This window comes from Dermacentor variabilis, chromosome 6 (assembly GCF_050947875.1).
Source record: "Dermacentor variabilis isolate Ectoservices chromosome 6, ASM5094787v1, whole genome shotgun sequence".
Lineage (NCBI taxonomy): Eukaryota > Metazoa > Arthropoda > Arachnida > Ixodida > Ixodidae > Dermacentor > Dermacentor variabilis.
The window spans coordinates 138,852,012-138,878,265 of record NC_134573.1 but is presented as its reverse complement, the minus strand read 5'-3'; the positions used below and the strand labels follow the sequence as shown (position 1 = coordinate 138,878,265).

The 26,254-nt window shown below is 50.2% G+C and overlaps 2 protein-coding genes across 4 annotated transcripts in view; both read right to left on the bottom strand.

Annotated features, from left to right (window-relative positions):
- Window positions 1–26,254, bottom strand: part of LOC142585313 (solute carrier organic anion transporter family member 74D-like) — a 572,676-nt gene that overhangs the window by 367,773 nt on the left and 178,649 nt on the right. The window lies entirely within an intron of this gene.
- Oatp30B (Organic anion transporting polypeptide 30B) overlaps window positions 1–26,254 on the bottom strand; it is a 260,297-nt gene that overhangs the window by 110,352 nt on the left and 123,691 nt on the right. For all 3 annotated transcript variants that reach the window (XM_075695979.1, XM_075695977.1, XM_075695978.1), the window contains one exon: window positions 1,583–1,627. The gene's annotated coding sequence lies outside the window, so the exon portion shown is untranslated. The remainder of the gene's footprint in view (window positions 1–1,582; window positions 1,628–26,254) is intronic.

Here is a 26,254-nt window from a genome sequence, read left to right as displayed (position 1 = left end):
ACTCAATTTACTGATACGAGTTCCTTTAATTAACGCTTTAGTTCTTCAGCGCACAAGCTGCAATTGCGAAAATGAAGCCGGTCCGGGCGCGTGCTCTTTGTGTGAACCTCGATATAGCACCGGTTGCAAGCTATACTCGTTCCAATCAACTTCTATACTGGAGATCGTGACACGAAACTTAATACAGGCCGCTGCCATCTTACCATGTCACGAAAGAACACGAAGCGCTTTTGTTTTTCTCCCAGGGAAATAAATGTCGCTAACTTTACCGTAGTGACGATTGATCCACGTGCATCTTTGTCTCGCTATAGTTTTGGAATGAAATCTGAACGCCCCGACAGATTGGATGGGGGTCATATCGGTATACCCAGCTAAAAGGTGGCATTTTAGCCAGAATCGACGAAACTCTATTTTCCAATTAGCCTACCCTTTTAAATTAGAGAATTTTAGCGCGTCCGGCATTGCGGCAAGCGCGGACAGTTTGCCGGATGAGCGGGGGCGCAAACGTGAGCGGCCAGATTGGTGGCGCCAGCTGGTGGTGCAAAGCTCAACCACATAAACAATGAGCCAATTACTGTATTCTTCTTAGCTGGGGTGTAAATCTTCGACAGCGGCGTAATCGTGTTCACAATTACGCCGCTGCCGAAAATTTGCACCATCAGCGAAACAGACTATAGTAGGTTACTGCAATTTTAGCTCTGTGTTTGTCTGGTTGAGCTCTACGCCACCAGGCAGGCGGCTGCACCGCTCCGGCCGCTCACGTTTTACCCCTGCCATCCGGCAATCCGCCCAAACCGCTCGCTGGTGCGGCCCCGTTTCAGTTAAGTATAGACGCCAAGTGCTGGCATTAAGCTCTGCTAGTAGGAAGCCACCGCCGGCTGCCACTCAGAAAATCTTTTATTTTGAACCTCTCTGGTTCCGATAGAAACGGGTATGTGAAAGAAGAAGGCCTAAATGCACGCACTCTAAAAAAGGTTTGCACCCTTTGGGGTGCATATCTGCCACACAACGATAATCTTCATCTGCCTTGCTTGCGTTTCCGTTCTTGAATACGCCGCGCCCGCTACTTTCCTGTCGGCAATGCTATGTCATGCTGATAACGCGCATGCCGTTCGTTACTGGGAAGTACCGGGCTCGCAGCGTCGAAGAAAGGAAATGCGGACAAGAGAGACGACGTTTACTGTTGCGTGGCAAGATACGATTCAAAGGGTGTAAACTTTTCTTAGAGCGCGCACACCAGGCAGCGACATCTCTGCACGCGGCCACGCGGAAACCAGGAAACTGCTACAGCCCCCCACCCCCGCTCCTCCCCCCGCCCCCTCGTGTTGACGCCGCAATAACACCAACCGGACATGTGACGACAAAAGGGGCAACGCACTGCTGTGGGACGACAATCGCTGTGCAACGGAGCGAGAGGAAGCCGCTGCAGTGCGTGTCTTTGCGTGCCTGTGTGTGTGTGCGAGGCAAAACGAAGGCCGGGGGGAAGGGCTTCTACGCATTGTTATACACATATGCTGGGTCGGACACAGGCGATGCGGGTCGCGCGCGTTGCAGGAAGTGCGTCGGACGTGGTGCTGCTTACCTCACTTCCGGAGTGTCCGGGTCCTTCTTATTGGCGCCGCGGTTCCTGCGAGAAAAAAAGACAAGAGAGGGGTCGGCAGGTAAGTCGACGTGTCGGTGCAAGTTATCATCAAAAACAGGCATACAATGAGCTATTATTATCACTTTTTTCTTTTTCCATTCATGTGCACCTCCAGAGCCGTACACGAATCCAGATTCCCCTAATATGCCTGTTTAGTAGTGTTATTAAATAGTTGACTATAAATAAGGTTAAAGTAAGTAACTTATCGCTGGCCACGCTGTAACCGTCATAGCTACATGTGCTGACACCTGAACTGCGCTAAGAAGTGGACATGATGTTGGAGGGGCGGGGGAAGGGGAAGAGACTATCGGACGAAGGAAACTACAGTAGACTGGATAAGTGAATGTCGGGAGCCTCGCATACGATATCGCGGGCGATCTGATTGGCTCGTTCATTCCCCAACGCCACAACTGCAACCACACAGGGACGACAGCGCGGTACATCCCGGACTGCATCCAGATCAGACAAACCGCTCTATTCACCGGATCGCGCAAGCATCTTCTTAGAAGTCTACTCACAGAATACCCGCCTCCCTGTCGTTCCCGAGGCCACTATCTCAACACACCGCACGTTCTGCCACAGTGCCATTCACCACTATACGCCTCGTGCACCGCCTATAGAGGCGCCACTGAAAGCCACTTAGCGGACGCTTCCAACGGTACACGCGGGAGCAGTAGCAGACGACAACCCTTTGCAGCAAGGATGGCTGAAGTTCGCGGCTGCGATTTCTTCTTTGTTCGGGTGCCAGGCTGCTTCTTCTGCGGTGACAGCTGTAGGGAAGATGCTGACCTCTGTGCGAGCGGGTATGAACACGATGTTACCGGTGTTTGGGACAACATGGTCCGCATACGTGCAAGGTGTGTCCCGCAGACAAACGCCATGAACCCCATTTGCATGACGTGGAGCTCATGTTCACTAGCCGATAAATTTTGTTGTGATGCGATCTCTCGATGGTTTTCTTTTTTATTCTACCCTTGCCGCAATGCTGCTTCTGTACCTGAATAATAAGCACCCGTCGTTAGTGCAGACTTATATCAAACAAATCCGCACGGTGCAGTCTCTGCATATGCCGTTGTGATTTTTCTGCCGATGAATACATGTGACATCGCCCAATAAGTGCAGTCGAAGTCGCCTCAAGAAGAGTAATTGCCAATTTATTGATGAAAACGCGTACACTAGCCAACGAAGTCACCAAACACACGGGTTAATAAAAGCGCGTGTTAGTGCTGTACCGCCGATGCAATTCTGCTGCATACGCCGATGAACTACCGTTCCCGCTGCAGTTTGTGCAATTTTAAATTCCCCAAAGGAGCTGCTTGGAAACGTACAAAGCTAAAGATTGACTAACTTTTCAGTACTTTTTTATATTACTAGATAGAGGTGCCACATGATATATTTAAAGGCAGAGCAGCGCCAGTCAAAGCAGATGAGCGCTGGCGGCAAGGCCCGGTTCAGTCGTCTGCAGCGTAAGTATAAGAAAGAATTCAGTTGAGCACAAAACTCACATGCAAGAAGGGACTACGCTGTGAAACAAACAAATCACTCGGCGTGTTAAGTTTGCTCAGGCAGCATCGAGGTGTGATAACTTCTCAAGCGGGACGTGAACTTTTCAGCGAGAAATGGAAAAAAAAATACCATATGCAGCAGCTATTAGCAATTCTCGCCCTGAACTACCTATTTTCTAAACACATTTCCAAAAACGTAAACAATATCTAAGATGCCCTCGGGCGAAAAGAATAAAGCTGTTAAAGAAGCACTTCCTCAGCATCATTCCGATAAGACACAGCGTGATTTATACCCTTTACAAACAAGGCAGGGTGAAAACTTCGCAGCTCAAAAGAATCGACAAGAGTTATGCATGGAGCAACTAGCAACAGTTAAACATGTGCAAAGCCACGCATAAAATAGATGTAAAAGCATGAAGTGCGCGACAGCTGGTGCGAGGATTTACCGCGCCACATGAAAGCAACAATTTCAGTTCTTGCAAACTTCAGTAGCTTTAACATACGACGCATACGCTCGTGCAGTCGTGCTGCCTAGCTAGCGCAACGCGGTAAAGAAGTGGAAAACAATATAAGCGGCAAACAGCATTCCGAACTTTAGCGAAATCCCTTTAAACCTCATGCTGCACTGCAGACGAACTTCGTTGCTCACGCGTCTAACTATGATCGAGTGGAAAAAAAAAACACCGACGAGACAAAGGAAAGGATGAGAACAAGAAATTTCCCTTCGAAGCGACGATCCATTTTTGCTACCGTTGCTCCCGCTGATGAGGCTTCGCCGGGAATGATTAGAACCGTATCGCCGGCACGTTTTCACCGGTATTTGAGTCCCCACCCCGCAAAAATTCTTCTTCGACATTCCCTTGAAGCTTTGGCCACCCCACACTTGCGAATGGTATTGCCTATCTTGCTCTGAAAACGTGAATAAGACAGAGAAGCACGATCAACGACACAACAAACTAGGACGCGCGCCAAGCTCCTCTCCCGCGTGTTCTGCGCAAGGCCGCCACCAGTGGCGCGTCCGTCGGCGTGCACGGCGCGTATACCCCTAAAACCATAATCGATCCCATTCGTCCCGTCCGCCGAATGGTCGTTCCACCACACTCGCACTTAACAATCAAAGGTTCGTTGCGGACTTCGTTGAGCTAGCTCTCAAGCACAGCGCAAGCGATGCCCTTGGGCTGACGGCATCGATAAACCAACTTTCATTTGCAATAAAGAGTAAACTCTCTCTCTTTCTCTTGCGTCCCTCTGAGTTGGGATGCATGTGCTAGGCCGCTTATACTTTAGTCGCTGGCGCCGAAATAGTTCAATACACGCCAGTAACAACCGCTTCGCAAATTGGAAGAGACGGCACCACTCCGTGCGACAGAAGGATCAACGCATCCGTGTACTCCCGATACCTCAGCGAAGGTGAGACGGACTGGCACGCATCGAGGCTGCGGTAACGGGATGTGGAGCAGCTGCCAATCGCAGGGCAAGGATTGGCGCACCCGCTCCCGTGACCTCGACCGGCTGGAAATTACGAGGCACCAACCGCTCCATCTCACGTACGGGAAGCTCACGTATAAGCGAGTGCTCCGTCACCTTGACATCGCGGCGGTTTTTTTTTTTGTTTGTTTGTTTTTGTTTTCCCGGAACGCCGACGCGGCCTTGGTTGCAGAGCCGGCTGGGGATCACTCTCCAAAGAATTCGTGCCAAAAGGTAGGCGCACGCTTTTAGACTGTTGGCAACACTGTTTCTCAACGGCCACGCTCCGGGTGCCAGCGCTTTAACATGTTCTCTATAGCGAGTTTGGCTGGTTATTAATTTTTAGAGAGCGCCAGAAAGCCGCAGCCTTGGACGCCACATTGATTTGGTGATCATGATGACCCCGCTAATAGCGAGCAACTAAGGGATGGCTCCACAAATAAGCTACAGCGAAACGCGTTGGCTCCAACACCGTTTCGAGACGCCCGTTCACGCATTCGACGCCGACGCATTCGTACACGGCAGCAGCAGCTGCTGCTGCAACGTCTGGTGGCAGCGGTTTAACAGCACCCACGCTCGAGATGCAAGGAGAGAGAGAGAGAGAGAGAGAGAGAGAGAGAGAGAGAGAGAGAGAGAGAGAGCTCGCAAGGACTCCGACGGCGTTACAAAACGAGGAAACAAAAAGGGCTCAGCTGTTCAAAAGCATCGTCGGTGCTAACACGACAAACACCGAAACAAACCGTTTTCATAGTAATACAAATGAATGAATGAATGTCATGCGAACTTACCGGCTACGTTTCGTAAGTTGAGTTATGTGGCGTAATGTAATATTAATTAACATTTAATTAGCGTAGTAACATTAATTACTCCCTTAAGCATTTCGATTTCTCGTTGAAGTGATGGGTACCCCAACGAGTTAAATAGTTTATCTCACGCGTTAGAATTAATTGTACTATCTGCCACGGGCAATTTTTAAAAATTTAGTGCATCTAAGAAAAAAAAACATGGTATAGCTAGCGCCTGCAGGGTTTTACGGACAGTAATTTCTACACAGAATTGAATACGAATCCGATAGTGCCCCAAGCGAATCGTATAAAATCAGTCAAACACTTTTTTAACAGTCTTCAAATAATTAATAGTTGTTTTCACCGTTATTATAAAGCAGTGTTCACATCCCAGTATCAATTTGTGCAAGTACCTGTCATTATATTGCAGTTGCGCTGCATTGCTTAGTAAAAAAAATGGAGCATTAGGGAGAAACATGTGCTTCGCTAGCATACCCAAAAACTCTTCGGAGAGTGCTAAGTATCGCAGCTTAGCAGATCAAGTCTGGCTCGAACAGCGACGTAGCCTGCTGCACTACGTAGCTTTTCATGTTTTATGTCTGCTATGACCACCAGGGTGCAATTTATCGTACTTTTTCTCCATATGATTTGAGCACAGTTGACAATTCTGAAATATTCGAAAACTGTTCGAAAAAATGTTGGCACTTGTGAACAGTGACTGCTGGAATCGACCGACCGAATTCGATTCATTAATACTTTATATATACGAATATTCTGACCCCTCTAAAGCGCGATAGTCCACCCTCGTCATTGCCTGTTCTCTTTGTGTATTTGCGACGCATGTAAACCGGGCGCATCGGCTCGCCTTCTTCTTGTTCATAGTCTCCACCAGTAATTTTCGCAGGAATCTCTTTGCCTCGCGCATATCATATATTACGGCATATTTCACGGGTTGATCTGGAAGGGAATTGCGCGAAATTTTGATTCCACTGGCCGTTCCAGATACACTGGCTCCGCGCCGGGTCGCTCTCACTTGCTCCGTAGCCGAGGCTGCGGATTCAGGCGGAAATATGACGAGAAGCATACGTCACTTCCGTACGCTGTGGGACGGCGAACCTGGTTGCCACAGAAACGTACAGAGCGGAAGTTGGCTTGAGTGACGTGTGCGCAATAAATTTCCGGTATGCGATCCACTATACGGAGCATTTCTTGCTTCCCGCCGGCACATTCGGAATGGTGAAATCAGAGCAACTCGCTCCAGGACTCCGGCGGCGGCTCCGAGAGAGAGACAGAGAGTGAGAGAGAGAGGGGGGGGGGGGGCTGAGGAAAGGCAGGGAGGTCAACCAGACGAGCACCCGGTTTGCAACCCGGTTTGCAACACTGCGTTGCAGATCACCCAATGCAAAGCACTAAGGGGAAACTAATATTCGAAACGCTCGAATAAGGAATCGAACAACGTCCTCTTCGATTCGGTCTTCGAACCGAACAGTCATATTCATAAAAACGAATAATTTTCGAATATTTCAGAACGTCAACTGCACCCAATGAAACAGAAGATTAGAGCAAAAGTACGGTAAATTTTCACCGCGGCGGGATCAGTATAGACAAACAACGTGAGAACTTGCGCAGTGGACCAGGCTACGTCGCTTAGGTATAGCCATACTTTGCAGGATGTACAGTGATCATTCGCACTCTATGGACAGTCTTGTGCATGCGAAGAATGTACTTGCTTGCTCCCAATGCTTCTCTATTTGCGCTTTTAGAAAACACCACTTCGCAACGCAGCACGTAATGGCAGAAACTTGCCAAGTTTAGGAATACCGGGATACCAGCATCGTTTCATAGCAATTCTCGTATGGGCTGTTCCATTATTCGAAAACCATTCGACGTTCGATTCCATTCGCTGCTGCTGCCACTATTCGATTTGCATTCGTTTCGGTCCCCAAAAACCACCATTAGACAACACCATTAGTAACTCGCCTCTCGCTATAGCAGTAATCGCGAGGTGCCTGGCGAAGATACGGAGAGGAGAAAATCGGAGAGGAGATCCTCAGCGATGGCGCAACGCCGCCTCCAACGAGATTCGCGCGAGACAGGCGGAATAATAAGCGAACACGCGTCTCTAATTTCATCGGTGTCTCGCCGCGATGACGCGAGCTCACGCGCGAACTCGGGAATCGACAACAGACCGCATAGCGACGGAGGCAGTATCGTATGCTCCGCTGTAGAGTCTGCGCACTGTACATATGCGGAGTTATTGCAACCGACGTATAACTGGCAATTAAAAAAAAATTATTCCGGAACAGTTTAACGTATTGAACTAGCTCTTTGGGGCCGTAGTGAAAAGATTGGTGCAATTCGTCAACGTGAGTCTCACGAGGGATGTCAGAACGAAAGAGAGAGACAGAGAGAGAGAATAAAGAAATGCAGGGAAGTTAACCAGACGAACGTCCGGCTGGCTACCTCGTACGGAAGAAATGGGATTTAAAACAGCGAAGTGGAAAGGCAAATGAGAGAGAGAGAGAGAGAGAGAGAGAGAGATCACGTGCAAAGTAGGATACACGGGACTCCTACAAGCGTTTTCTCGGCTCCGTTGTTTTAGGAAGGTCGTTCGAGTGCTCGTAGCTTGCCGAATTAACGATGGGCAAGGCCCATGCACCCAGGACTTTCGCCTATGTGAGGGGGTTGACCACCCATGCGGCTGGCCGCGCACCGAAGAGACCGACGTTAGAACGCCGAAGGGGCAAAACTATCGCGAGAACTGCCGAGATGCGAGAGCCGAGGAGATTGAAATACAGCCGGCGCGATGCGAAGACCACTGGGGACCTTGGTGCCAAGATTTGTCGCGGCCTGAAAGCGTAGAGTTTCGACCTTGCGTTACCATTTTTTAAGCATCGTACAAAGTGGAGAGAGAGAGAGAGAGAGAGAGAGAGAGAGAGAGAGAGAGAGAGAGAGAGAGAGAGAGAGAGAGAGAGAGAGAGAGAGAGAGAGAGAGAGACCGCGTCCTTGAAATTCCATTTCAACTCACTTGTAAGAAGCAATATTGAATCTTCAAAATAATGTGTTTACAGTATATATTCACCGACGGTGCTGTGGAGAAGCCGCCAGCCATGCGTGAGAAGGCGAAATGCGGAACACTTACGTTGTGTATCGATCTAAAGCAAACTTTGTAAACGGCGCACATAAGTGCGCAGTACGAAATTGAGGCATTCAATATATGTGAGTTCCATGCTGTTGATAGAACGGAAAATACAGTGCACTGTACGCTGAAAATGTGAAATGTGAAGAGCGGTGGTGGTGGTAGCCGGCAGCAGCAACTGCATGTCAATCAATTAATCAATCAATCTGTCGATCGATCAGTCGATCAATCAACACCAAGCAGGCCTGTAAGCAGCACAGTAACCGTGAAAGTTGTTCAGCCTATCCGGCTGCGATCCGACTACAGACGCAAAGGTGCCCACTGATTTTCGGATGTCCACCAACTTTCTATCAACTTTGGCGACCCGCTACGCAGGTTTACGCTTCGGTGACCATTATCAATGTTGAGTCGACAAAAGGTCCTACGTGGTCAAATAGAACTTTCCCGTTTCTTTCCTGTACCTTAGGCCAAGATGAAACATAATTTGGCAGTGATAGCTGTCTCTCGAAAACATGCAGAATTTTGCCGCGAATTACGTTTCACATGCCCGCGACACTTCGGGAACATACAACACAACCTGGATTGAGTCGCTGGATTTATAACTCGGCTAGTATATAACCTGCTTGCCTCAACGATAATTTAAATTAATTCATAACACGCGAAATAGTGTCTCAGCAATAATGACAAAAGAAAAAGAAAAAGAAGGTTGACAATGAAATGGCACAAAAAGAAATAACAAAAATAATAAAGTCGCGGAATAATTAGCTCCCCAAACAAAGGAAGCATACAATGTGGAACGTGTACAGTGTGGAATGTGTCAGAATAAGAGAGTATACTATAACAGACGTCCACGGCTGCGCAGTAAATCGGGCACATATAACAGGTTCGTCCTTATTTTTATTTTTTTCGACATGTCTTCGGGTGTTGATATACAGATATGTCCAGGCAATGCGACTAAATTAGCAAAACAGAACGCGTCCAATCAGCGCGCACAATGTTATCCGTTCGGTTCGTACGTGTTCTTACTTTGCTGTTCAGCAAGGATTCCCGGAACACGACATTATATAGTGCAGTGAGAAATCGCGACTGAGCTCGTTAATTACTGAGTGCACAGAAAGCAGGGACTTCAGCGAAAGCTCACCAGCTATTTATTGTTAAAGAGGAGACACACACGCGCCACAAGTGCAGCCTCATTAACGGCATATACACCTTTCTCGCGGTAAACCACATAACTAGTTACCGCCATTAGCCGGAGCACCAGAGCTGTTAGCAAAGTGCATACGCGTGAAAGAAGAGGGAACAAGAACCGGCTGCCCGATTAATATACATGTCAGTTTTAAGTTGTGGTCAGTTCCACAAACAAATTACTAATCAATCCATTACTGTAGTGATTAGCCTCCAACTCAAATAAAATGTCTCTTTTGTTTCCCTTTTTTTGTATAAGTGGACCGTCCGTGTTCATTGATACTTGTGAAATTTTCCTTGACGTAGAACTGTGTGTGTGTGTGTGTGTGTGTGTGTGTGTGTGTGTGTGTGTGTGTGTGTGTGTGTGTGTGTGTGTGTGTGTGTGTGTGTGTGTGTGTGTGTATGTGTACGCGCGTGCGCAAAATTGCGCTAGAAGCGGCTGCAGAATAACCGGCCTGCGGCGGCACAGGGGTCAGAGCTTTATCTCTATTACCACCGCTAACGCGATGGCGATACACCGCGGATACACGCAATTTATCGACGCTAGCACACCGCGTCGCCGTCGGTCAACGTTATGAAACTCAACGCGAGGGAACAAACGAAAGCACGAAGCAGCAGTAATGCCGTACACATACTACTACTACGTGTCACAAGCACACGACGTACAGGCACATCATACACCGATTTGCACAGATTCTGTCAACACCGTTTCACCGGGCACGCGCGCTTTTATGTATGTATAGTGTTCGCAAGTAAAAAAAAAAAAAAAAAGAAACCGCACCGTGTTTATTCCGATATAAGCCCGAGCTGATTTAGTGAACGAGCGTGTTTTTTGAAAGCATCGACGAGAATGCGATCGTCTATTGTCCGTCCAGGTTCTCAAACACGCGTGCGCGAACATTGATTTGATCTCTTTTTCGCCTTTCTACCCTTACCAGTTCAAAAAATTAGAAAGTATACAATCCGACGGCTCTTATCGTTAACCCATCAGCCTTTATATCCCCCTTCTCTGTATATATACACAAATAATACTTGTGACGTCCCTGGTTCTTCTTTTGTATTTTTGTGAAGCCTGCAAGCTCTCTCGAGGACACCCTTTCTTTCTCTTCTTCCTCTGTTACATGACCTTCTGGCAAACTGCTGAGAAACGGAGCTGCAGCCGCTGCTTAGGTTCGAGTAAACACGGTACGTATCGCGTGCGCGCGACACGCGACGAACGTTGAAAAACGGCCCCGGTGGCGAAGAGGCCACGCCGGCGACGCCGTGTGCAAACACACGCACGCTGCGTCCGGGTATCGCAACGTAACGGCCTCAGCACGCGGGGCCCCGCTATCGTGCAGAAAGCCATGCAACCCATCCCCGAGGATCGAGCGGCATGTGTGCGTAGAAAGGAAACGCTAAAGGGGAACTGGGGAGGGCAGCTAGCAGGAGGAGGCTACGCGTGGAGAGAGCGACGGTTGTGGGTTGGGGAATGGGGAGCGCACGGGTGAGGAGGCGGTCGGTTGCTATTGGAAGTGGCTGCACAAAATTATTGCCCCCGCCGGGCACCCCGGCCGGGGTCTCCTATAAATCCCAGAAGCACCGCGCTCGAGGACGCCAGCGCAGAGAAACAGCGGGGCCCCTTCGTCGCGCCCGACGTCGCACGTATCTAGCGCTTGCAGATATATTTACGCGGCGCCCCGAACAACGCGCACCGGCTGTGTTTGAACGCTGACGGGCGCGTTGTTACTTTGTAAGCAGACAGGCACGGAGAGGCACCGGGAAAGATGTATACACACCGCTATACGAGCAAGTATAACCGCCGCGCCGCGCCAAGGTCTCCGACCGCTACGATTACTTAAGTCACGGGCCGCGAGTTATGTCGGTCGGGGCTTGAGTAGACGACACTACAGGCGGTTAAAATGAATTAGGAGGCCTCCAGTAACGCTATACGTTCCTCATAATTCCGACATATACCAGCAGTTTAAATCAATCAATCAATCAATCAATTGCTAGATCGATCGACAAAGCTTCCTACCAATGTTCCTTCTCCCTATCATCCCTTTCACTTCGCCCCCCATTTACATTAACCCCAATCTTCATTCAGCTGGTCAACTGGTAACACCTGCTTCGCTAAAGGCTCGGCATAGCGGCCAGTCCAAACCTGGCGAAACCTAAGAACAAGGTGCCTCAAGTCGAGTGGTGGCAGCAGCTGGCTCGAAGACCTTCGCCACTGCGAATATACACGAGGGGGTCTGCGTCCGGGTTCCAGCTGCGCCCGTGGCCGCGTGGCATCATCGTTTGTTTCGACAAGGGCTCTCCCTACCTTCTCGTAGCACAGACTCGAACAAACAGTCGAGCGAGCGCCCCGCGGCAAACACGAAAGCGCCGGCCACCACTGGCGGTGGTCAAGGAAGGACGCCAAGCGTAAACACCGAGGCGCGCGCGCAGGAACTGTGGAGCTAAGCGGATTGCCCGGCGATCGACAATCTCTACTGCACTATAGCTACCGCGTTCCATACGGACCTCGCGTGTTCGGAATAGAGATGAGTTCTACCGAAACTCACTCCATGTGTGTAGTAGACTCGGCTCTTGCCAGGAAGGCCGTTACCAACCTACCAACCCCCCCCGTAGGGATCTGTAACATAACCGCAGGGCGTCCCCTGCCCGGATGCCCCTGGATCACGAGGCGCGCGCTTTGAGGCGAAAAATTTCGGTCGAGGAGGCCGCGCTTCGGCGGCTTCTTCAAAGCGCTCGGGCGGCCGGAGGCGCCGCGTCGTCGAGCGATCGGCGAAAAGGATATCGCGTGCATTCCCGAACGGGCCACGGCGTTAACACGCAGTGGGATACGCGCATTTAATGTGTGGAGGTATATAGAGGTCATTTCTGACGGCTACAATAGGTCTAACTGACAATCTCCGGTAATAGAAAAAAGGCAACGCGAAAGAAAAAAAAAAAGAAAACGAGCAAGTACATTCACATGCGATAACACACACACATTTAATAAATATAAATATAAGCCAGAAGTGGCAGTCACTGTATAGGTGACGTGAGCGAAGAGGCTACAATAACGTCACTTAAAGAGCCGAAGTTTGCTTTTGCACCCCGAATACAAGGCCGCTTATAATACGCGCTTTGCATGGACAGTCGAGGAAAGCGTGGCCGAGTTCACCAAGGAAGAAAAAAAAACGCGACTTGGGGGAAAAAATAAGCCAACACGCAATTAAAAAAAAACAAGGAGAATCGGAGCCGTCCCTCTCGACAAACAGTGAGGGTAAGAGCGAATTCTCTCGAGCACAGTGAAAACAGCCCGCGCGCTTATGAATAGAGGGTGTTGCCTTAAGGGGAAAACTACCGCCGGAAACGATCGCCAGGCGCTGCCGTAATCCGAGTTGACAAAACCCGTTTGGGGGCGCGAATTTGAAGGGCAGTAGAGCCTTTCCCCTCTGGCTCGCTTCCCGAGGCTCGGCAAATGTTCCTTTCAAGGGCGGCAGACAAGAGAGAGAGAGAGAGAGAACCCGGCACCTAATGAGCGCTCGCCATGCAAAGTCATCGGAGGCGGTGGGGCCGTGCGGCCCATGCCAAAACCGGATTGCGGACAGACAGAATGCGCGACCGAGACGCGCGAGGAACCAACCGCGGCGGAGGCGTCCGCGAGCGCCGAAAACGCGCGCGCCAAAAGAACGCGCGCGGTGCAGAGGTTCGCGTGCGCGTTCCTTTTTGAGTGTATCCTCCGCGCTTCCTTTTAACGACACCGAGGGTGTTATTTAAGACGGATGGGGTTTACAGGGGCCCCCCTTGGAGCTACGAGGACTTCACGCTCTAAAAACAGAAAATAAAAGGAAAGAAAAAGAAATGTTTATAACCTTTGGGTTGCTTTTTGTCCTCGAAACGATACACTCTAAGAACACTATACACCCTTTGGCTTGCCCGTTCTGCCACACAAAAATAATCGTCATCTGCCTTGATGCGTTTCCTTTCTTTATCGCTGCGAGCCCAGAACTTTCCAGTAACGAATGGCACGCGCGTTATCAGCATAGAACAGTTTACACCCTTTGGAGTGCCCCTTCTGATAACGCGCGTGCCGTTCGTCACTGGAAAGTTCCGGGCTTGCAGCGATAAAGAAAGGAAATGCATCAAGGCAGATGACGATTATTTTTGTGTGGCAGAAGGGGCAAGCCAAAGGGTGTAAACTGTTCTTAGAGTGTAGTCGTCACCTGTCTTGCCCGCATTTTCTTTTTTTAACGCTGTGAGCCCGGTACTTCCTATAGTCACGAACGGCTCGCGCGTTATCAGCTTGACGCGGCATTCTCGACAGGAAAGTAGCGAGCGCCGAGTTTTCGAGAGAGGAAACTTCGCAAGTACGGTGGATGATGATTACACTCTTAAAGCAGTTGCACCAATTGGGGTGTATATCTGCCACACTGCGATAATCGTCAACTGTCTTGCTTGCGTTTCCTTTCTTGGAAACGCTGCGCTCGATACTTTCCAGTCAAGAATGCTCTGTCAGTCTGATAACGCGCATGCCGTTCGTGGCTTGGAAGCACCGGGCTCGCAGCGTTAAAGAGAGGAAATGCGGGCAATTAGACAGATGACGATTATTGCTGTGTAGCAAATATACACTCCAAAGGGTGTAAACTTTTTTACGAGAGTTTCACGCAGACAAAAAAGAAAGGAAGAAAGAGTTAGAACAAGATTTCTTTCCATGCGTCGATAATCTCGCAGAAAGGTGTTTTTATTAATAATAATAATAAATCCCTGGGATTCTACATCCAAACACCAACGGTCTCCGTATGAGGCACACCGGATAAAGCTGGGAATTACGGATCAATTTTGACCACCTGGGTTTCTCTGACGTGCAAGCAATGCGCGCTGCACCTGCCCCATCGAATTGCGTCCGCCGCGGTGGGAATCGAACCCGCGACCTCGAACCTCGGCAGCGCAACGCCACGTAGCCACTCGGCTACAGCGGAGCGGGTGTCGGATATATTGAAGCGCGGCGTTTCTGAAAAACTGGCTGAATTCCGCTAAATGGACGTGGATTCATTACCGTTATAGGCTTCAAATCTGCCACTGAGGCAAGTGCGCCAAGGTGCTCGTTTACGAGGGGCAATTACTGCAGCTTCGATAATTAGCCAACCTCAGAGTGCGCAAATAGTGGTGCAAGTAATGCCTGCCTCTTCAAGTAATCCGTCATGTGACAGAGTTACCGCATGGAATTATTAATGAGTCCGTTTCGATATTTTGAAAAAAGAAAAAAAAAGATACCCTGATATAGGGCACATTTGCATGTGAATCCTGACTAACGACAGCAATAACAAGATGCGTGCTTGATTCGTTCATCACGCTCGCCTTTTTTCATATCTTGTTTTTTCTTCAACACAACCTATTAGTTATACCTCGCTTAATGTCCGTACTTCCGTAAGTGTGCCGTGCAATCGTGCGAAACAGGTCGCGGAGGAGAGCCCGGTACCTTCCTATCGGCAACACACTGTCCGTTATCAGGGGACGCTAACATACACTATACTGTATAGAGCGGACGATCGATCGCTTGCCAGATTCCCAAACCCCACTTCTCTATTTCTTTCTTCTCTAATTCTTCGCGTCATACGCGTGGGGCTTTCATCAGGCAAAAGTAAAATGGACAGTATAATCTTAACCAGCGAATAATGATCCGATTACTACATGGTTAGCGACCTTCGTCAGCGGTTCCAGCGCCGCCGTTATCACACTGACTGAAGAAGGCAGGATATAGTGAGAAAGGACTGAAGAGAATCATTAACATACTATAGATACGCCGCGACCTAGATCGCGCTACAAGGGGCGCCGTGCAAGCTAACCACGTCTGAACGCGCAGTGAATGTCCCATAGGGACAAATCATACTGTTAATTAGGACAGATATAAAACATAATGGAGTCTGTTAATTAGGACAAATATTTAAAAAAAGGGGGGGATGGAGGACAGAAACCGCCATAGGTTGATTGTCGAAGCCGAACGATAGCTTACCGGTAGGCCTGCCGAGATATGCTGCTGAGGACAGTTATTGGTTAGCTATATACTGTTTAAATATTGTGAGGGGGGCACGTTGGTGTTGACACGCCACACGCGCCTACAGGATCGGCCCGCTTTACAAACGGCACTAAAACCCTCGCGAGTAGACACATGCTGCACTGATATCAGGATCGGACCACCAAGTTGCCATCCTTTGATCACGCTGTCTTCGGGATCGGCTCATGTAGTTCGACCAGACAGCTGCCCACGTCGATGTGGGGGGGGAATGAAGAAAGCTTCGCTTCAAAAGGTGAGGTATCGGATGCCAGTAAAGCCAAGGCACCTATCTTTTTCAAACTACCGTTTTTTCGGTGCAGAGCGACGGCGAGGACCTTGGTCTGCCGAACCGTGACGTTGAGGTGACGTATAGCCACGCCAGGGCTCAATTCGGCGCTCGAAGCGACACTACACCGTTACAGCGTTACCGTTATGTATCATTAGCGACGTCACCTGCCGCATGCAGACTGCGCATGCGTATGAGCAATATCCCCATCTCACGGCGTCGCGGTGAAACAGTGCTGAAACTACTCGGCGGCGCGTCACGCTCCCCGGCTGTTGCCTCTGCGTCAGTTCGAGGCAAATACCAGCTCCCCGAAAAATGCGGTATATTTTCGGCTCCGGGAGCGTATCAATCTACAGATCTACAGCGAAGTTCTTGAAAACACACCTCTTTATGCGAACTCCCGGATAACACGCGACGTCCAATGTCCGCTCAACCGCCCATTCGCCATCGACGGAGCACTTTTTTGGGCGTGCACCACGATCGATTCGAAAGGACGGGCACGAACGGGAGCCCCCCGGCGTTGTGTGTACGAGGCAGGACGTCCCGCGATTTTCGGTTCGGCCGCCCGCGCGGCGGTCGCCGTTTGCCGCGAACACTTGTTCTCCTTCGCCCGCGCGACGTCTAATGGGAGCATGGCGGAAGTGGGGAAACGGGACCGCGAGCGCGTCGGCCACGTCGCATACACACCCCCGTGCTAGATTGCTCGGAAAACGTTTCGACGTACACACCAGCCCGGCGTCGCGAGTTGTGCGTGCGGGTAAGCGTACTACAGGCAAACGTGTCTCAAGTTCCGCTTTTGCCGCGTGCCTCATATGCGCGACGAAGCCCTAGCGCCGCCTGCATCGGAATGCGAAGCGATACAATCGCCAAAATTTCCGACACATGCGCTCTATAAGCCGGAACGAGGGGCGCTAATGCGTACAAGGAGAAAAAAAAATGACGGTAGTATGCATGCGGTATTTATCGCAAAACCGTGCGAAGCGTTTTATTTTATTGCTAAATTATGAGATTTAACATCTGGTAGCCGCACAGTGGGCAATGATAGACGCCGTAGTGCGGATATGAGGAATAATTTTGATACCTAGGTTTCTTTAAAAGTACATAGAAGGAAAATGTCCAGGGCGAGCTATACAATGAAAAATCAGGCTTCTGTAATCACGAATTAGCCGTTCGTAGCGAAAACCGATCTCGATATTTTCTTTTGTGTGTGTGTGTATATAAGTGAGAAAGCACCGAAAAATGGAAAGCCGGAGTGACGTCACCTGTTGTGGACTGTGGCAACTTTCATGCGACGTCAGCACTGGCTGATTCACAGCGGAGAGGCGTAGACGACGGTCACGTGCAGATTACGTCAACTCGTCCGTTTCGGCGCGGGCTGAAGCTGGGCCTTCGACGGCGATCTTATCGGCAAAATGCACGGGCACATAGAATACGATGGCAGACTTCTAAGTGAATGATCTATCGATCTAGCTCGACTTCATATTTGTCTTTTATTTAGTGTCCCTTCCACTTGCATCCAAAGCACGGCTACAACAGCGTTTTAAGCATTCCGCCCCCATCGGGAAGACTGGCCAGCCGTCCCCCCCCCCCCCCCTCGCCCATCGTAAAGCAGTTGATGCAGGCGCCAAATGAATGCCATGGCCACTGAGAAACCACGACGGGTTCTTTTTATTTAGGTAACTGTGTCTGGCTCGTCTTCTTCACGTCCTTATCTGACACAATGTTCAAAGCACTGAATTTCTCTTTCAGAAGCCATCCTTGTTATCATAATCATCATCATCATCATCATCATCATTATTATTATTATTATTATTATTATTATTATTATTATTATTATTATTATTATTATTATTATTATTATTATTATTAGAAATACCTGCCCCGCATGGGGGAACGAAATGCTTATAAAGTGTAAGAAATCAATTCACCTCACATCATCCTCACCCATTCATTTGTTGAACTTCTCGTTGTCGAGAAGCCGGCGAGCTATTTCTTGCGAACATTTCCAATACCACATTGAATACCTAAATCAAACCAATCGCCCAATAATTTAAAAAGGGTGGTTCAGCAAGCCTTCGCCAGAATTGCACACGAGAGGGGCAGGCGTGGGAAAAGTCCTTGAAGATACAGTCGGCGAAGTATAAACACTTTAATGGCTTATGCGTCTTACCGACTTACGACTAAACACTCTCTGTAAACGACCAGTTCGCAAGTCTATACGAACCACAGTAGCCTTATGCAGGGCGCGGGCGGTTACCCTTCGACTTCTAAAAGCCCGTGCATACCCTAACCTCGCGGTTCTTCATGCCATATACCCTGAAAGATATCCCAGTGCGGACTGCCCTGCCTCTGGACTAAGGGCAACATTGGACCATGTGTTGTGGGAGTGTGAAGCCATCGGCTCCTCCTTCAGCGAGGATAGGTGGGCTGCGCTCTTGGGCAGCCCCGAACTCAACGACCAAACCCTGGCCGTCCAGAGTGCCCGCGATCGGGCCGTCAAGCTGGGCTTGGCGGTCCCTACGTGGGACTAGCCGGGTGGCGCGGGGTCTTCCCTGCGTCTTCTCTGGACCAAAATAAAGTTACTTCACTCACTCAGTAAAGGAGACCTGCCATTATTATTTTTTTCTATGCCCGGCACGCATACTCTGATAGCCAGAAGCTTGGACGGGCGTACAAGAACTCACACCAGTCAAGGCGAAGAATTTCCACGCTCATTTTCGCGAAGGCTTAAGGCGATAAACTCGACGAACATGACGCGTAACCGCTGGAAACGAACGCTGTGCCCGCTGAATGTGCAGAGTTCGCACGCGTAGTGCGTTAACGATACTCAACGATCACGCCGAGCAAAATCGACGTTTGTCGGTTATCCCGCGAACCGTAACAAAAAAAAATTAACAAAATAAAAATAAACAAACTAAAGAAGAAGAACAGGCTATAAAGAAAGCGAACCACAGTGGAACAACGCAAACAAAGAAAGAAGTGAAAAAAGAAAAAGGTTACGCCGTGCCTTAGGCGTTCAGGAAAAGCAGCACAAGCGTGTTTTTATACGTCTCGGTCGGCACAACACAATGGCCGCCGTCTCAAAACTTAAGATATATCGCGTGCGTAGTAAGAGTGCGCGTGGAGGGCCGCGCAACAATGCGAAGCACAAAGAAATGAGTGCGCATATCTTCTGCTCCTGTCAGTCTGTTTCTCCTCAGCACCCTTTCCCGCTTGCGTCGAAACTGGCGCGACCGCACTTACATGGTCGGCTTACCGGCTCGCGAAAGTAGGCGGTCCGAACATGACGTAACAAGTAGTATTCTGTATTTAGTTCAGGTCACGCAAGTGGAGTGAGACCAAACGACTTCGAGATAAGAAGCCAGGGGCGCCCCGCGCCCTTCCGTCAAGTCACGCAACTGAGAGACTTTATAAAACAGCCGAACCTGGAGTAATGAAAGGGTGCATATGCTCGTACACGCTCGGTTGCCGATTTTCTTAGAGTGCTGTTAATAAGCTAACTATCAGCACATAGTAAATGAAATTTTCACCCCGTGCATCTTATCGTCCTATTAACGATATAGCATATCTTGCTTATTTTCTTCTGCATAATCTTTCTTACTTACGTATTGCTTTTCAGGAAGAAAATTGAAAACGATTCAAATATCCATCCGTATGCATAGCAGGCAAAAGGGAAAAAAAGCAACCTATAGGGAAATAAAGCAACCTCAGGCTGTACGCCGTTCTACCAAGTCTCGATAGCTAGCACCATATTAACGTCAGGTCTGTAACAGCTGAAAAAATATTTATTAGCTTCATCTTCCTTTCAGTGGCATCGAGAGGTCTATTCAAGAGATTGATTGATTGATTGATTGATTGATTGATTGATTGATTGATTGATTTATTGATTGATTGATTGATTTTAATGATAAAGCGAGACTGGAGCTACGAGAGACGCGCTGCACGGCTACAGGATAATTCTGACCACGCGGAGTTCTCTAAGTGTGCTCTAACGAGCGCTTCTTCTGCATGTTACCCCCTCCCCCTTGGGGCCCCTCAGAATGCGGCAGTCGTGAATCGACCCCGTGTCCTCGTGCTGAGCATCAGAACGCCATACCCAGGGCTGTCAACTCGAAGGAATTTTCCCAGATTAAGGTGATTTCCGGGTCTATGTGCTAATAAAGGAAATTTTGCCAGTTTGAGAGAAACTTCGGGCTCCATGTGTAGCTGAAATTTTAAGGATAACTTACACACATGATTTTTTTTTTTTCGAGATAACACCCGATTATCAGCGGCTTTGGGTACGTTTCGGTTGGGCTGGACAGCCTCTTAATACTTCATCCGGGACCTGCAGCCGCAGTATTTCATTTAGCCTTGACAACACCAAACACAAGGCCCACATATGAGGACCGCGGTTCCTACAATGGGTTTCCGGCCCAGTATAGTCATTTTACAACAATAACAGCAGAGCGGGAGAAGGCCTTAGGGATGGAGCGTCGCAATACCGGGTAACCGCGCCATTTACATGTGGCAGCATCAGAAGAAGAAAAAAAAAAAAGCAAGTCTGGTTGATCAGAGATGAGACAAGAGAACAAAAGCGGCAGTTTCAAACTGCAACCTCTTCGCAAACGCCCCCAAGCAGCGAAAAACCGCAGCGCGAGTACGCATTTCTCTCCATATTTCCTTTCCGATGACCGCGACAGGTGTCCTCTACTAAGAGACAGTTACTGCGCCCTGCACTTTACCCCAATTTCACGTCCCTCCTAAAGAACCTCCTTACACTGGGGGCTCCGTGAAAGCGCGAGAGCCCCATTTTTCACAGGCCGCACACCTGCGCGGGCTTGGCCGAAGATAAAAAAAAGAAACGAGGTGCGGTCACTTTCGTTCCAAGGCACGCAGAGAAAGGCGCCCCTCGAGACAGCGCTCGTGATAGGCAAATCCAGCGGTCGAGGCGCCCCCGACGTTTTTCTCAGGTGCCCTCGTCGCACCTTTCAACACACGTCTCACCTGCTCGAGCGGCCGGGTCTTTCAAACCTCATTGGTCGTCTTGCGTCGCTCTCGTCCGCATACGAGACGTGAAACATCGGCGCGCCCTGGCGGGTGGGTCAGACGAGAAACGCGTTCCCGAGGATTTCCCGAGGTTCCGCAGAGCCGACGGACTCTAGGATCGCGCCGAAGCAATCACATTTTGCCGAAGCGCCCTTTCGTCCCTTTTTGTGTTCTTGCGCAATGTCACTTGTAGGGAGATTCGGAAACGGCGCGACCACATTTAGCCCGTACGCTTCCCAACCTCCACGTACAAAAAGACGAGGACTACGCAAAGTCGGAAGAAACCTTAAAGGTGCCTTCTGGCGCTGTGTGATTTATTTTTCTTGTTGTTTCGTGCCCCAATAGCATGGAAGCCCTGACAGTGTGCATGCGTGTTTGAACTTCATTTGATTTATTCCTTTTTCAATCTGCAGTTTAGGTGTAATGTTGAGTCATTCGGCCCTTCCTGATGTTAGTCAGCGTTTTTCCTAGAACAATGCTCACTACTCGCGACGATTTCGCCCATATAGAAGTGAAATAGCTTATACCACGAAGCGCAAGCTTTGAACCTCTCCACTTGGCCCCGTAGATAAAAAAACATCCATCCATCCATCAAACGCACACAAGCCTTGTCTGGGCTCTGCAGATGCGCAAAGACCCAATTGAACTACGCCGCTGGCTAGCTAGACGATGGGGTTTACGTCCCAAAGCAACAACGGGGCTGTATACTGAGCGACGCCGCGTATCGAGGAACTGATCAGGCCACCTACGCGAGGTTCTTCCAACGACCACACAAAGCCCCTGTCGTAAAGTGGGCGCCGTGTGCGGGTGTCGAACCCGCGACACCGCATGCGGCGCCAACTGTTCTCGCCGTGCATGCGGTGCGTCGCCCGCTGCACATTTGTCCGGCCGCACTTATCGGGCCGCATTCATCGGGCAGGTGCCCAGGCGGAAGAAAACACAATTAATGACGTGGGATTTTCGACTCGCCGACGGCGTTCGAGGACACCTGTCACGGCGCTATTAAACAGGAAGAGATACTTTTACAGTTTCGTCCGGCTTTCTCTTTTACTTCTTCTTCTTCTTGCACGACCGAAGTTAATTTATGTGGAGGCGTTCGAGGCAATGGAGAGCCACGTCCTTCCCGGTTGTGATAAAGCGCTATTGCTTTCCGTAGGTTGCCCTTTCGACCTTGTCGATCTGGTGGGCTGTAGGGCGTATGCATTTGAGAGTGACACTAAGGCCGACCGGATAAAAAAAAGGAGGCCCTTGCGGCGCCGGGCGACGCAATACGAGGCTCACACACGTTCCCAGTGATTCCCGCTGCCCTGCCCCTAAGCCTCTTATGGAAAAGCGCGACTGACACTCAAAGGATAAGCTGCAGATTGCGACAGCACCAAAACAGGGTCACTGGAGCGAATGAATGTGACTCGTTCGTCAAAAAAAAAAAAAAAAAAGCGAAGTTTTCTTCGACCACGCGTTTGTCGACGGGGCTCAGAATTTTCGTCAGTTTGCGCAGAAGTGCAGCAGCATCGAAGCTTGAATCCTTCCGCCGGATTCAGAACACGGAAGTGAAACTCAGTTGCGAAGGACTTCTGTTCTTTATAGAGTTCACAACTGTCTATCATAGAGTTCGCAACTGTGTGATTCCTACAAAGAAGTATTTTACCTTGCAAGCGCTGCCGCTTTCTGGTGTTTAACTACAGTGAAAAACAAAGAGCAGGAAGAACATGAAATTAAGTATAAGCGAAAAAGCTTTCGAAACGCACGGTGTTCCGGTTACACAGCTATGACGAAGGCCGACGCCATCGCGCTTTCTCTACACGTACATATTGCGCGCGTCCTTGTTATTTTTTATTTCTCGTTCACTCGTCCGGATTTCCTCTTTTCATTTCATTTCCATCTAATTTTCACATATTCACGTATCCACCACTCTACGCCGGTCCGCGCGTCCTCTCGGCGACCCTGCCTTCCTCTTTGACCGTTTCCTCTTCACGATGACCCCTCGGGTTCTTTCCTTCGATTCTTTCGTTTTTCCTTTTCAACAGTTCACGTCTTCCCGCTCGCTTCCGGACATCCTGTGCATTCTGTTCGGCTGCGAGTACTGCAGTCTGCGGTTTCATTTTTTTCTTCCCATCCCCATTCCACTTCATTTTTCCATTACGCATGCGAGTCCTGAGTCCAGCGCGGACCGCTTGGTCGAGCGAGTTTTCTCGCTGAAAAGACTTCGCTAACGGCACTGGTTACGCGCTTCTCGCAGGCAAACGCACACGCAGCCATTAACCCCCTCCCCCATCCTCTCTACACTCTTCAAATCTCTCTCTCTCTTTCCTTCTTTTTTTTTTTTTCTTTAAACATCGGAAAGAACTTCTCGCACGCACAAAGTTGTAGTAGGCGTGCGCACTGTGGCACCAGGAGAAGTCAATGAACTCTCCGGAGCCACACTCTGGCGGCCACCGCTGCTACAGCGGCGGCAGCGGCAGCCCAGTCAGCATCGAGATTGCTTGCCTGCTTGCCCGAACGTGCACCTCGCATGCAGCAACGGCGGGGGCAGGCAGGCAGAACACCACCACCACCGCGACCGATAACAGCGACGACGGCATCGCCTGCCGGACGCTCTCTCCACACTCGACTCTGCCCCTCCCTCCTCAAACTGCCCTGCGGCACTTAACCGAAAGGGAACGGGAGAAAGCGGCGGGGAATCACGTGACTCCCGCAGGCACGAAACACACGAGGAAGAAAGAAAGGAAAAAAAAAAACTAGCAACGGTGCCCGAGCAAGATGCCCTGGGCGAGAAGCGAGGAAGAACCGGCAACCAGGCATCTCGGAAAGCGAGAGAGACAGAAAACTTGGCGACCCGTTAAACAGCGTCGACCCGTAACGAGGGTTCGGCGAAGCGGCTGGAAACCCACCTCCCCACTTCAATGTTGACGCCTGACCAGCCAGGTGGGAGAGGTGGTTCGGGCTGTGAGTGTGGACTTAGGGAAGAGAGCTCGAGGCAGTAGCAGACAGGTCCCTGGTGTGATGCCCACGGGCCAACTCTCACGTCGCGCTAAACAGGAAGTACATGGCATCAATTCGGTTGGTCTTGTAGCAGCGAGGGATGGTAGCAGACGCGTGCGCTGGCAGAAGATTGCTGCAAAAAAAAAAAAAGTATAAGGAAGGAGACTGGAATCAGCGCGAGCCCGTCGGCATCACCGAACGCCTCTAGACACCACACCACCGACCGACGCAGGTGGCCAGAAATAGACTGCGCGCGATCCCCAGTTTCCCAGCAGCAGCAGCTCTGAGACCAGAGTGCGTGTCTCGGGGTCCTGTCCTCCTGTGAGAGGTGGCACATAGCGTACCAAGTGAAAAGTCATACGGCGCGCAAATACACAAACTGAATCCCCCATTTCGAGGAGGGTCGACTATACAAGGAGCCACCCCGCCAAGGAAGGAACCGCAGCATACACGCCGACAGGCACCTTCCACGACGCAATGGGAGAGAGATGGGGCGGAGGTTACAAGAAAAAAACAAAGGAACACGAAAGGCTCGAGCAAACGGTGTGGCAAGAGGGCATATGCACTTAGGCCGGGGGCAAAGGCTTTCCAGATGAGAGAAGACCCACAACACGCACCGGATGTTGTCCAGAGTGTAGACCCGTAGCAACAGCGGCGATGAATAGTCTATAAAGAGATGGGTCTGCTCGCGACGTGGACGCACACATGTGGCGACGAGCAAGTGTGTACGGGAAGCGGAGGAAACAACTTCCCCCGGTTTGCTTTCTTTGCGGTACGTACGCGCTAAGAAGGCTCGGGCAGTGTGTTGGGCTGGTCCTCTCCTCTCTATCAACCCTCCTTCCCCCCCCTCTTCCTGCCTTTCGCCCTTCGTTGAGATCCTGGCCACCCACAAAATAGGCCGAGGGGAAGTCCGTGCAAAATAAACCGTTCGTCACAAGACTGCAACGGTATATGCGAAATATTTCGCAGCCCCGGATGTATAACGCATGTCGCTGAGTGAGTGAGTGAGTGAGTGAGTGAGTGAGTGAGTGAGTGAGTGAGTGAGTGAGTGAGTGAGTGAGTGAGTGAGTGAGTGAGTGAGTGAGTGAGTGAGTGAGTGAGTGAGTGAGTGAGTGAGTGAGTGATTAACGTCCTGATTACAGAGCGCCAAAGCCGCAAGGTAACGCAATTTTCAGCGCGTCCAGCTCCTAACTGCACATGGTCGCAGGGAAGTTAGTTCTAATTGCGGCGGCTGCGCTGGTAGGCAAAGTTCTGTTCATCTTCGTCCTATGGCGTATCCACAGAGAGGAACCGACTCGACGGCTTCACACTAACGGCCGTCGGCGTAACTTTGAAAGGACAAGCGGACGCAGCCAATTGAGCTTCGAGCTCCGAACTGCTGCCGAAGCGAAATTAAAGGTGTGTGCTAAATTGTCAATCATTTAGCGCACAAGGCTCGAGCCGCGTTTAGGTATAACTGACGAATGCGCTCAACACGAACCCGAACCGCAAGAACGTATGGCGAGAAGCAGCACGCTCTCGAAAGCGATCGTCGGCGCAGAACACGGACCCAGCTCGTGGGTAACACGCATGGGCAAAGCACAAAACAAAGAACACACTCGATCCCTGCAGAGTCTGCTTATGTTGTGCGTGTGCGTACGAACTCCAGAGAGCGAACGTCATCGGGAAGAAAGAAACCGGCTCGCTTCGTAACACCACGTGCCCGCACTGCGTGCGAGCAGGGACCAATTAGTGCCGTAACGGAGGACGCAATTACGCCTGCCGGCAACGAACCGGCGTAGCGCTCATTTCAATATCGCGCAGCGGCGTCGCCATGCAGAGCGCGACGCCCGCCGGTGAGCCCGAGGAGATATATCCGGCCGACAGCTGGACGTGAATGCGTGCCAATATGGACACCCTAACTCCCTTCTGTTTCGCTCTCTCTCTCTCTCTCTGGTCTTCGTGCGTGATTTAGCTGTCTCACTAGCATCATCATCAGCGTGGCTACGCCCACTGCAGGGCAAAGGCTTCTCCCATACTTCTCCAACTACCCCGGTCATGTGTTAATCGTGGAACATGCATCCTGCAAATTTCTTGATCTCATCCGCCCACCTAACTTTCTGCGCCCCCTGCTACGCTTCCCATCCCTTGGAATGCAGTCCGTAACCCTTAATGACCATCGGTTATCTTCCCTCCTCATTACATGCCCTGCCCATGCCTCCCCCCCC